This window comes from Thamnophis elegans, chromosome 15, assembly GCF_009769535.1.
Source record: "Thamnophis elegans isolate rThaEle1 chromosome 15, rThaEle1.pri, whole genome shotgun sequence".
Lineage (NCBI taxonomy): Eukaryota > Metazoa > Chordata > Lepidosauria > Squamata > Colubridae > Thamnophis > Thamnophis elegans.
Genome location: NC_045555.1, coordinates 5,766,680 through 5,779,356, shown reverse-complemented (window position 1 = coordinate 5,779,356; position 12,677 = coordinate 5,766,680). Strand labels below are relative to the sequence as shown.

Sequence of the window (12,677 nt, the reverse complement as noted above, 5' to 3'; positions counted from 1 at the left end):
CAGCCTCAAAATCTAAAATTTGAAGACTGGCCTCCTCCAAATGCGCTGGTGGAGGAAGGACAGGGAGGGTACCAATTAATTTGGGGAATTTATTACAACAATTAGGAATTGAACAGGAAGCTCTCAAGCCAACGTCCACCATTGGCAACAGGCTCTTTGGAGCCTCCCTGATCCACCGCAGTCTACCATGTAATCATCGAGGAAGAGAGTTTGTGGAGGTTTTCTGCCTGGATTGGGGGGAGAATGATTTGTAAAAAAACTTGCTTTTGTTCGAACAAGGGTTTCCCTTGATCTTCCCGGAAGGATGGAGGACAATGAGGAACCCGAACCCACACTCAAAAGTAATGTGAGTTTGAAGGGCTGCTGATGTTGTGGTTTTTCTTGATCCATGGTTATTTCTAAGCTCCGGGGCAAGGCAGGGCAGAGAAATTATAAAGCATTTCTGAAGAGGATCAACTCGCAACTGTATTTAAAAAAACAAATGCAGTGCCTAGAAAATCTGGGAATCTCCTAAAGCTCAGCTGATTTCTTTATGGATGAGACACCACCACGAGATGCTAGGAGTCCAAACTACGTGGGGAAAATAATTAGCTTTCCTAACAGAAGAGAAGGTGAGGGAAGATCGGCCTTCTTCCCATCCAAGCAGAAATGGAAGGGTGAGAGGAGAGAGGAGGTGTAAGATGTGTTGTGGATGTTGTGTTGGTTTTTCTGCTTTCCACTGAAGGAATTGTGTTGTTGTTTTCCTCCTCCTCCTTTACCTTCCCATAGAAACTGCCCTCCCCGCTCATTCTCTCAGTAATGGGGTCCAGTTTGGGGAGTTTGCAGCATGGATACATCTACTTCATGATCAATAATCCTGTTGTGGTAAGTGAGCCCCGCTGGTTGTTGCGGGGTAGTCCTTGGTTGGGACTTTGCAGGTCATTCACACAACCTGCCTTCGTGCATTAGGGTTGCTGAGGATGCTCTGTGTGGACCCAGCATCTTTCATGGACCCTGCATCCTGGCTTATCCAGAGGTGGTATTCAGCCAGTTCGGACCGGTTCCCCCATCCCCGGCTCTACGTTATCCTCTTTAGGCACGTTTTTGAGGCTGGGTGCAGAAGGCGTGTGCGCAAGCACAGGGCATCTGCGGAGGCCACACGGACGGGCGGGGCAAACCGGTGGTAACAAAATGTGAAACCCACCTCTGGGTTTATCCCACCCATCAGGTTTTCAAATGGTGTTACTGCCTTGTCCTCTCCCCTCCACTTTTCTCACTCCCCTTCCCTTTTTTTCTCCCTTTTCTTTCCCTTTCCGTCACCTCCCCTCCCTCTCTTCTTCCCTTCTTTCTTTCCTTTTTCCTTCCCTTCCTTCCCTTCCCTTCCCCTTCCTTCTTCCCCTTCCTCCTTCTTTTCCTTTTCTATCCCTTTCCTTTCTTTTCCTTTCCTTTCCCTCCCTTCCTTCCTTTCTTTTCCTTTTCTTCCTTTTCCCTCCCTTACCTTCCCCTTCTTCCCCTTTCCCTTCCCCCCCTTTCCAAGTGGCCTCAGTGATTCTCTAAAAAGATGCAAATGACCAGCTGTCTGTTAGGAACCTAATCCTTCCCTTCCCCACGTCCAGTCGGAGCTGAAGAAGCTTCTTGGATGAGAAGAGAAACGTCTTCCAAAGAAAAACCAAAGAAAGTCCACTTGCCTCTTGAAAAAGCACCTTTGGGAAACCATGGTTTGTTTTCCTTCAAGAGAAACCCAGATGTGGTTTTCCACCCGGCAGGCCTCCACCTGCCCTTCACAGTGGCCCCGCCTTGTTTGGAGGCAACAGAGAGGGAAATGTCCCAGAGTTTTCAAAAATAAATAAATCAATTTATTTAGCATCTCGCTCCAGATTCCTTCGCATCTGGGTTTTTCCGTAGGGACTGCCCGCTGGCCAGCCTACCTCGCAGGGACTGTGTTAGGTGAAGTAGAAGGAGGCTGCTGGGAAGGAATTGCAGCACCGTTCTGTGTTCTTGATGTGGTTTTCCAATTTATGTTTTAAGTAGAGATGCAGTTGATGAATCTTCTGAAGGAAGGAAACGAGACAGACGCTGTGCGTTTGAAGTTCTTCTTCCTCCTCATCATTTATTCCCCATTGGAGCTGTTTTGGGGGTGTATCTTTGGGGATGCCTAGCAGACAGATATGGCAGGTATAGTAGGCAGAATTTCTGGGTTGTGGATATACAACAAAGTGCTACATTTTGGGTGTTGCTGTTGGCATGGGTGCCATACATTGGCATGCAAGCCAACACAGTTCTAGGCTGCATAACGAAAGGGATAGAATCAAGATCACATGAAGGGTTAATACCACTTTGTTAGGCCTTAGTAAGGCCCACACTTGAAATACAGCATCCAGTTTTGGTCGCCCGATGTAGAAAAGATGTGGATACTCTGGAAAGAGTGCAGAGAAGAGCATAAAGAGGTTTAGTGGCATGGAGACTAAACCATATGAAGAACGAACGGTTTGCAGGAATCGGGTATGTCTAGTTTAAGAGAATGAAGGACTAGGGGAGACATGATAGCAGTCTTCTGATATATCAGGGGCCGCCCCAAAGAAAAGGAGTCAAACTGTTCTCCAAGGCACCAGAGGGTAGAACAAGAAGAATGGGTGGAAACTAATCAAGAGAGAAACAACTTAGAACTGAAGAGAATTCCCTCACAGTTAGAACAATAATTAGTGGAACAGAATTTGCCTCCAGAAGTTGTGAATGCCCCAACACTGCAAGTCTTTAAGAAGATGTTGGATAGCCATCTGTCTGAAACAGTATAGGGTTTCCTGCCTAGGCAGGGGGTTGGACTAGAAGACCTCAAAATCATTGACTCGGGCCTTCTAGCATTAGCGATAGAAACAGACCCCAGTTTTAATCTTCTCTGCCCCGTCGCTTTAATTCCCTGATGCCAGCAATCTGGAGCTCCACATGAAGGTATTTTAGCATATTGCATAATCTCCCTGCAATTCCAGCAACAAAAATGTTCCTTTTAAAAAAAAGACAGTCTTGAGGACTGGATCCATGGGCACTGTATCTATTTATGTTAGCTTCAAGTGGGACGATGAATCCATTAAAAAAAGTGCATTAGCTAATTTAAGCTCGAATAAGCTTCAAGGAAAAGAATAGAAAACGAAGTGGTAACCACCCGTTGTTAGAATATAAATCAATACAAAGAAAAACGAGAACTCGAGGTCTTCTCTTTAATTCCAGTCAGGTGTGAAAGTGTGGAGACAAACGATGACCTTGGCTTCTATTAAAGAATGAAAATAATACATTCCACAATCCTACTCCTTCTATTCCCCGCTCCCATCGACTATACCTAAAGAAACAGCATAATGAAATAAGAGAAGTGTGGCAGGCCAAAATTCTAAAAGGAGTATAAATGCAGGCCTGACTTTATCGCTTTATAAAGATTAAAATTCTGTATATTTGATATATTAAAAAAGGTTTACTTTTCTTTTGAAATAATAAAAATAAAAAATAAATAAAATCAGGATGCTGTTGGTAGTTCAGGACTAAAAAAAATTAACATTTGTGCGACTCCTATTTCCTTGAATTTGTCTCTTTCCTTGTTTTTTTCAGAAAATTCACCATCTTAATTAGCAACGGAATAAGTATTTTTTTCGTTCTGCCACCTTGTGTCTTGCTTCCGTTTTAAAGCACTTTGGATTCAGCCTCTTTACTCGTTTTTTTTTGTGGGGATAGTGTCAGGTGAGTCTTTGACCCACTTTATTATAAGCTTCCCCCCCAAAAGGGGATGAACTCTGCATTTGCATTAAATGCAAACCCAGGGTCTCTTTGCACATACTCTAAATTTTTTTGGCTCCGGGTTTCAATTTTGAGCTATCAGCCCCAAACCAGAGTGCTAGGCTGGAACAAGAGGAATACTGCACTGGACAGTTTAGCACTGTTTCAACCCCAGTACTCCCTAACTTGGAGATTTAAATCAGTGGTGGGTTGTTAATTTTTTAATACCAGTACGGGCATGCTCTCCTCTCCCATGCTTGTGCAAAAGTGTCCGGGTGGGAGGGCAGAGACTCCTGCCACGCTACTACGGTTCACATGATACGGGCTGATAAGGGCACCTCTTATTTAAATCGCAAATCTCAGGGCCAGCCGCAAACCGTAGATGCCCCTTAATTCGGCACTCGCTAGAATGCAAGCTGAGACTGAAATACAAAATTTAATTCATTCCACAGGGACATTTACTTACTCTATGTCTCTCTACATCATTGAAATCTCTTCTTGGACCTGATGGGAGCTTCGTGACCAGTCTGCTCATCTGGGTCAGCTGGGGATACATTCTGGCCCAAATCTTAACCAATCCCCAGGTCTGGGGAAAACAAAGAAAGTGAGTATTTTCACCTCCACCTCCAAACTTTAAGTCATGCTAAGCTGGGGAGGTATCTTTCCATTGTCCAGCACAGAGGAATCAAAGTAAGGGGAAAGGAAGCTGAAAAGGAGAAAAGTTGCTTCTAAAACATGAAGTAGGACCAGAGCTTCCTAACATTCTCCTTCCCTCTCTTTCTACCATAGATTACTCTATATTGGTGGGCATTACAGCCATATTTGCCATGTTAGTCGTATATTGTTGCTGCCTTCTCCGGAAAGTCCCAGGTTTCTATACTTGCCGCAGAATGACGAAGAGAAAGCAAGACAAGCGTACGGCCATGTGAGTCTGTCGTTACGGCTTATCAGCTGTTTGTTTGGGCCAAAGCAAGAATCAGGCCTGTAGCCCAGCTTCTGCCCTTGAGATCTGCAAGACCTGATGGCTCATTCCAAATGTAGCCCCTTTCTGTTTGGGCCCGCCAGTGGCCAGCAGAGCTGACAACGATTCGGACAGTGTGGAGGTTGGGGAGGAACATGGGCCAGTCCTGGAGGCTGGGGAAGGCTCTGAGAGAGCTCTGTGTCAGAGGCAGAGAGGGGGCCAGGGCTGTCTGGCAGTTATCAGCTGCCTTCAGAGTCATAATCAGTGAGGAAGAAGAACAGCTGGAGCTCTTCCCAGTGTGTATATGCGCAGAGTGGCCAGACGAAGGGAACAGCCAAGGAAACGACTCGACTTGGGAGTAAGCCACCGGTGGGCAATTGACCGGCCCGTCCAGAGGGAATAAAAGAGGTGAAAGGGGAATGGAGTTTGAAGGAGACAATTAGTTCTCTTAATTGGTTGGTGACTCTCCGAATCTCCTTGCCAAGTGTGCAGAGATCGTCCTGGCAGCTCTCCAAGCCAGAGAAGTGTCTGGACTGTAAATCCTCCTTCGAAAGACTTTGCTGGATGTGAATGAGCAGAATTCACAGTCAATTAGAAAAGGGTTTTTTTCTTGGGACCAGGAATCTGCCTCAGGCTCTTGGGAAGCCTCGGTCAGAACACTTTGCACAGGTTCTTGTCTTCCCCTCCTCTTCCTCCAACTTTAGCTTGAGAAGCTTGAGAGGGAAGAAAACGTGGAGGATGAGATGGAAGAACTTCGTCAGAGCACCTGCCGAAAGCAGCCAGAAGAACATGACAGTGGAAACTTCTTTGCTTCCCTCGCCTCCGGTGGCAACTCATCACCGTCATAGTCTTGGTCTCCGGAACTCGATTTGTACCAACAAACGCAGTTAGTGACTTCCCCGAGCAATCTCGCATACCATTTGCTTTTTCATGGTTCAAATTTGGAGTCTGTCCAAAGTGCTGAGTGGCTGGCTTGTTATCCAGACACAAAGTTTCTGGATCCAGAACCCACGCTTTTCACCTATTTAAAAGAGAATGTTTTTCTCAAACCCCAAACAATCAGTCACATGGTCCAATCTCCTCCTTCCACGGTCCAGGTGTGAGAATGTTCTTAGTTCTCAAGAGAAGGAATTTATTTTGACTACACAAAACCCTCTATGTCTAATCCCCTCCCCGAGTCCCTCAGCTCTAGTGTGGCAACACTGAAGCTCCAATATGGCTCCGGTCAGGTCAGCTTCAGGGTTGACATAAGGTGAAGATGGCTCCTCCTTAATAGTTCCCAGAGCCTAGGTTTATGTGCTTTAGTTTAGCAAGATTCTGTCTGCAGGTGATGAATCTGCTTAGAAGAATTGTGGGTTTTTTTAGAGCCAGACCCAAATCCTATGTGTGCCTCTTTTGTCTTTGATTGCAGGTTTTTTTTCAGCAAGCAAAGCTATAAAATTTTAGGAATATCTGCCAAAACTGCGGGGCTCCTTCCATTAGCAGGACTCTTGACCATCCAGATGATGATTCTGACAGTTGTAAGTTACCTCGTATGCCACTTAATTACAGCTTGTTCATTTTTGTGCTGCCTCCATCACCCCACTGGCTTAGGGTGATGTACCCCAAAGCGATACAACCAGAAGGGAGGAGTTCAAATTAGTGACAACACAATAGCACAGGTGAACACTGGAAATATTTTAGCCTCAATGAAGAATCGTGGGCTCCGTTTGATGATCTATTGGTTTGTGTTCTTGGCGGCCCATGGTCTTCTTGGTAGTTTTTCTCCAGGGTCCTGATGGGGTCAATCTTCCTCTGCTTTGCTTTTTTTTCCTAGGTCTTCACTGTTGAGTCCTTGGGGCGGAGATTTCTCCTTTTGAGTGGCTTCTTGATGTGTAGCATCTCATATATTGCCCTAGTCTTCACTTATCAGGTGGGTTACGTTCCTGCTCTCTGTGCCAGGACAATTGAGTGGCCCCCTGTTAATGTCCCTATGCTTTTTCTCACACACAAACCTGTCCAGCCAGTTATAATTGATCTGGCGAATTTCATCCAGTTGGTCAATTTCACCATCAATTTCACCAGTCTGTCGATTTCACCCGGTTTGCACCAATCCATCAATTTTGACTTGTAGCTCAATTTCACCCATCTGTGAATTTCATCTAGTTGGTCAATTTCACCTATCCTTAAATTTCATTCAGTTGGTCAGTTGCACCAGTCCATCAATTTCAATAATCTGTCAATTTCACCCAATTGGTCAATTTCACCAATCTGTCAATTTCAGCCAGTTTGTCATTTGCACCAATCCGTCAATTTCATCAATCCCTCAATTTGGTCCTGTTTGTCAATTTAACCTATCTGTGAATTTCATCTAGTTGGTCAATTTTACCAATCCATTAATTTCACCCAGTTGCTCCATTACATAGAGTTAATGCCAGTTTTCTCTAGATGTGGTTCCCAAACCAGTGGAATAGGAGGTTTGTTGAAGATATGAAGTTGGGGAGTGGGGGGAAGTGTTACTGCTTTGATGGTTAGCTCACAGGTGTTTCCTTTTTCCCCATAGATCAACACTCCCACGATGGCTTTCAGCAGCATTGTTTTGGTTAACGTCTCATTAGTGGGCTTCGTAATGGGACCAGGTTTGTGAGCAGATGGGATACAGCGTCTTAACAGGTGGAGAAAGACCAAGAGAGCCTTTCATGGTTCTTGCTTTTAAAAAATATATATTACAAGGCCTGCCCTCTTCTCTCCACCCAGCTTCCATTTTCCATCTGATTATTGGTGAATTGTTCCTGCAGTCATCCAGAGCGTCCGCATATGTGGTAGCTGGGTTTTTCAGTTGGGGACTCCTTTTTTTGACAAACATATTGTTTACTCTGACTCAGGTAAGGGTGTTCTGACCTAGGCTTCCTGATACATTAAAAAGCACACTGTCAGATTTCCTAAAAATGCCCTAATTAATTCATGAGCATTGAATCAAGGTTCAATACAAAAATAAGTCATTTATTGGGAGCATCATTAGGCAAGATTTGTTCGCAGTCAAGTCTATGCTTTGTTTGATTTATTTCTGACCTTGACCTCTGTTCTGTGTCACGATAACATTCCCCTGTAAGATGCACCCCTTCCAAGCCTGCTGCACTAATCTGAGATCTGACGCCAGCCGACAGTATGCGTGGAATGCATTTCCCTCTTTGTCTCCCATGGCAACGCAGGGAATTGACACACAGACTTACTCCCCAACCCTCTTTTTATTTCAAAGGCTATGAGGTCATTCAAAGTCGTAATGAGTCACAAAGAGTTGTTCAAGAGTCCTACAGTAGGCTGCCAAAGTCTTTCGGGGTAAACCTGATAAGCACCCACCGTTATCTTCCTTGAAACACTGACAAAGACTTGGCAATTGGCTTGTCAAGGCCACATGGAGCAAAGAATCAAAACAGACCACTATGAACAAAGTTGCTTCCTGCAAAGACTCAGGTGCCTTTGCTTTTCCTTTACGTCGTATAGGAGGGCCTAATTACCTCCAAGCCTTACTCCCAAGTCACCTTTTCTGTCTTAACTGTTCCTGCCTTCTGGCAGCTCTGCGCATGCATGCACAGGGAACAGGGGGAGCCTGTTCCTCTGCCTCGCTGATGTCCAACTTGAGGCTCCGGAGGCAGCACATAACTCCCAGATGGTCCTGGCCCCCTCTCCGCCTCCGACACAGATCCCTCATCAGAGCCTTCCCCAGACTGTAAGACTGGCCCATGTTCCTCCCCAATCTCCTCACTGTCCGATTCTGCAGCCAGCTCGGTGCACCACAACAAACAGACCCTTTGATAATCTCAAAGTATGGAGGTGACTTTACCACGGAATTGTGTGTGACTCGTGGCTTGCCAAGTTTGATCACAATATTTCTTAATTTTTGTTTCTGTCTCTAGCCCTACCTTGAGACCTACTTCTTGCTGCTTTGCTCGCCTTTTCTGATCTTCACCTTTTTGTACATTTTCTGGGTACTCCCGGAAACCAGCTACAAGACATTTCAAGAGATCCAGGAGAACATGGCGGAGTACACCTGTAGAAATTCCAGAAAAATAATGGCTGAATAGAAGCAGGAAATCTCTTTTCCCTCTGTTTTCAAAGTTGATTTTGGAATTAAGAAATGAAGTAAAACCAGAAGTTCTCTTCAAGCTGGATGGATTTATTTCTACTGTTTTTAACTCTTCTACATTTGTTTGGCAAAACAACAACAGAAGATTGAGTTATAAGTTTAGCAGGACTTCCAAATATTATCATATTCCCGGGACATAAGATATTTTTTGCCCTTTTTAGCTATAATTCTTCCATGATTTTCTTTCTCTCTACAGATTAGGGGAGGAATTCAGCTTGTAGATCCCATTATATAAGAAGTGGATTGCTGTTGCTTCTTTCCTGCAATGTCTTCATATTGCCTTGGTAATGTCACACTGGGAATACTGCATCCAGTTTGGGTCGCTACAATAGAAAAGAAACTCTACAAAGTGGGCAGAGGAGAGCAACAAAGAGGATTAAGGGACTGGAGGCTAAAACATATGAAGAACGGTTGCAGGAATTGGGTTTTGTCTAGTTTAATGAAAGAAAGACGAGGGTGATATGATAGGGAATCCACCTATTCTCCAAAGCACCTGAAAGCAGGACAAGAAACAATGGATGGAAACTAATCAGGAGAGAAGCAGCCTGGAATTAAGGAGAAACTTCCTAACAAGGAGGACAATTAACCAGCGGAACAGAAGTTGCCTTCAGAAGTTGTAAGTGCTTCACCACTGGAAGTTTTAAAGAAGAGATTGGATGTCTATTTGTCTGAAATGGTATACAGTTTCCTACTTGAGCAGGGTTGGACTAGAAGTAGCTCCAGGGTCCTTTCCAATTCTGTTATTGTATCAAATAGATCTCCTTTTGCAACAAAAGGATATGTGGTTAAATGGATATTTAAATGCCTCCACGGCCGCCAAGAAAGTGAAACTGAGTGCAAATTTTTTATTACAGCTTTTGTGTCAGACCTGTCCCAATCTGATCCCTTAAGAAAGAGAGACCCTCGACTACATTTGGTTGAAGCGAGAGGTTCTTTTACTAAAGAGATGTTAGCTGCAATTAAGTCAGACTTGATCTGGGTTTCCCACACTCAAAAAATACAGACAGGTTTCCCCTCTTCCCAGCCCCCCCCAATGACCAGTCGATCTTCAGCCAATCAGAACTTGATGAAGTGTTTTGAGAACCCTGAGATGTTTCGGAGTAGTCCACATTATTTCTAATGGTACCTGGCCTTGGATTCTAGTGCAAACTGGTTCCCAGTTTCTGTGCTTATCACCTGTTGTTCCCCCCTAAGTTTCTGGAAAGTGAAACTGAGTGTAAATTTTTTATTACAGCTTTTATTACTGCCCAATCTGATCCCCAAGGAAAGAGAGCCCTCGACTCCATTTACATAAGTTTATTTGTTTTATCAACAAGAATAATGATGCAAAACAGAAAAACATACATCCAACACTAATAACAAAAAACTGTGTGTGTGCAAAAAAAAGGAAAAAACAGAAAAAAAACCAACTTAAATAGCAAATGAAATTGAAACATACATAATCCACGCTGACTGGATTCTGAAAAAAGGATTTTTTTAAAAAAACACTGATAAATTCTCCTCCACTTACACAACAGGTCTAAATATAGGTAGTCCTTGACTTTCAGCGGTTCATTTAGTGACTAAAGTGGCACCGGCACCGGAAAAGAGTGACTTATGACCATTTTTCAGACTTATGCCTGTCGCAGCATCCCCATGGTCATATGATCAAGAGAGATGCTTGGCAATTGTCTCATATTTATGACAGTCTCAGTGTCCCAAGGGTCACAAGTTGGCGCAAAGCTCACTTAACAAAGGTCTCACTTAGCAACAAGAATTTCAACCCCCTGAAAGGGAACTTCCGGTTGGCATTGTCTGTGAGAGTTGTTTCGTTTTAGCAGCTCCAGACCATTGATGCGTTAAGCTGTCTAAACAGCATCCATCAGCTGTTTGACAGATTGATTACCTCTCCTTCGGGCATAGAAGGAGAGGTGAGAAGCTGAGTTTGGGAAGTGCTCCATTCAACCTCCCCCAGGAGATAAATCTGGGGTGTGGAAGGTTTGAGCCGCCCTATAACCCAGTGAATTATCTGCACCAGGGATTTTTTTCTGCCTTTTTGCAGAACGAAGGCATACGTCCACCCTCAGCTCAACTATTGATTTATACCTGATTCCAACACGGGCAAAAAAATACCAGAGTACTTCTAATTTATGTATTACAGACTTTAACTCCATTTTTCTAAAAATTCCTTCTGATTAACTATGTGGCAGAAAGACAAAGATGGCGCCGAACAGTTTTGTAGGTGTGGTTGTGCTGTGATTACAGATTTTCACAGAGCTCAAACTATTGTAGAGTTCAAGATCATCTAAAGATCATTAAATCAGTAGTGATTTATAGTAAACTGCAGAGTAGTTACTCGAACAAGCGGCTTGCCTGGATTTATTAACTGGGTGCAAGATAAGATTAACTGAGGAAATGGCTTCTAAGCAAAAACCGATTAATACCTCGAAAAGCGCTGGAAGTTCACCTGCTCCGGCATCTAAATTACAGTCATTACTCCCCTCCCAACCCCCTCCTACTCCTGCTGGGGAACCTTTGACTCGAGAAATACTGCAAAAAGAATTAAATGATGCTTTAAAAAATCATGCAGCTGTGATGGAAATTAAAATAAAGGAAAAGATCTCTGTTGCTTTTAAGGACTTGTCAGAAGAAGTTATGGGTTCGGTCCAGATTCGTAATCAAGAAATTAGAGATGATATTTTAGAGGCTTTTAAATGCTTATCTGGCTACGTATCAGGAATCGAGGACAAATTGGAAGATCTTGGTGATTCCAATATTAACCTGGTAACGAAAATGGATGTGGCCCAACGCAAGGTTGATGATGCAGAAAATAAAATTATAATGTTGCAGTATAGACAGATGGAATTTGCTTTAAGGATAGGGGCCTTAAAGAAAAACCAAGAAAATCTGAAGGAGATCTTCTCAGAAGCTTTTGATCAACTGATGAGATGGCCAGGAGGGACTTTGACTGGCAAATTGACAAGATATATCATGTTAATTCCTGGCTTGCTGGACAAAAACAACTCCCAAGGGACATTGTGGTGTATTTTGCCACAAGGGATATGAGGAATATTGCAAGAGTCTTATAAAACCAAGTTGCAAATTGGGGTCAGGAGGTGACTGTTTTGAAGGAAATACCACCCAAAATGTTGAGATCAAGAAAAGACTATGCCTTCTTAGTGGATGAGCTCAAAAACCGTCAGTTACAATTTAGATGGGAAGCTCCAGCTGGGTTAGCAGTTAATTACCAGTGACCAAGATATCGTCTTAACTCAGTATGGAAGGCTAAAGATTTTTATAGCAATATACTGAAGGCTGGACATCCCCCCTCCAGGACCCAGAGAAAGAGAAGAAGAAGGACGGAACAGACAGCAAGATATCCAAGGATCCGTATTGCTGGACTAACTTCTTCTGTCGAAACTAGAAGAAGCGAAAGAGCAAAGGGAAACCCACGTGGTCACTAGGCATATGGAACAAGAGTTAAAAAAGCAACAAGCTTTGCAACAAACACACACAACGGTTAAAGAATTCACAGGTCTTACTCAACCAAAAAATTATAGACCTATATCATTACTTAATATAAATTTTTACAAAAATATTAGCGAATAGGTTAATGTTGGTTATTCACCAACTGATTCATAATGATCAAACCGGTTTTATACAAGGGAGACAAATGAGAAGTAACGTAAGACAAATTGTTAATATACTGGAATATTTGGGAAAGAATAACCAAATCCCCGCAGTGCTTATATTTTTAGATGCCGAGAAAGCCTTTGATCGAGTGAATTGGCAATTTTTAATGAAAACAATGCAAAAGATGCAAATAGGAGAGTATTTTCTACAATCAATCAATCAAAGCAATATATCAGG

The 12,677-nt window shown here is 43.4% G+C and overlaps 1 long non-coding RNA gene across 1 annotated transcript in view; it reads right to left on the bottom strand.

Moving 5' to 3' along the window:
- Positions 1-12,677, bottom strand: part of LOC116518211 — a 37,865-nt gene that overhangs the window by 7,907 nt on the left and 17,281 nt on the right. Inside the window, exon 3 of the long non-coding RNA XR_004256526.1 lies at positions 8,605-8,732. This is a non-coding gene — a long non-coding RNA (uncharacterized LOC116518211). The remainder of the gene's footprint in view (positions 1-8,604; positions 8,733-12,677) is intronic.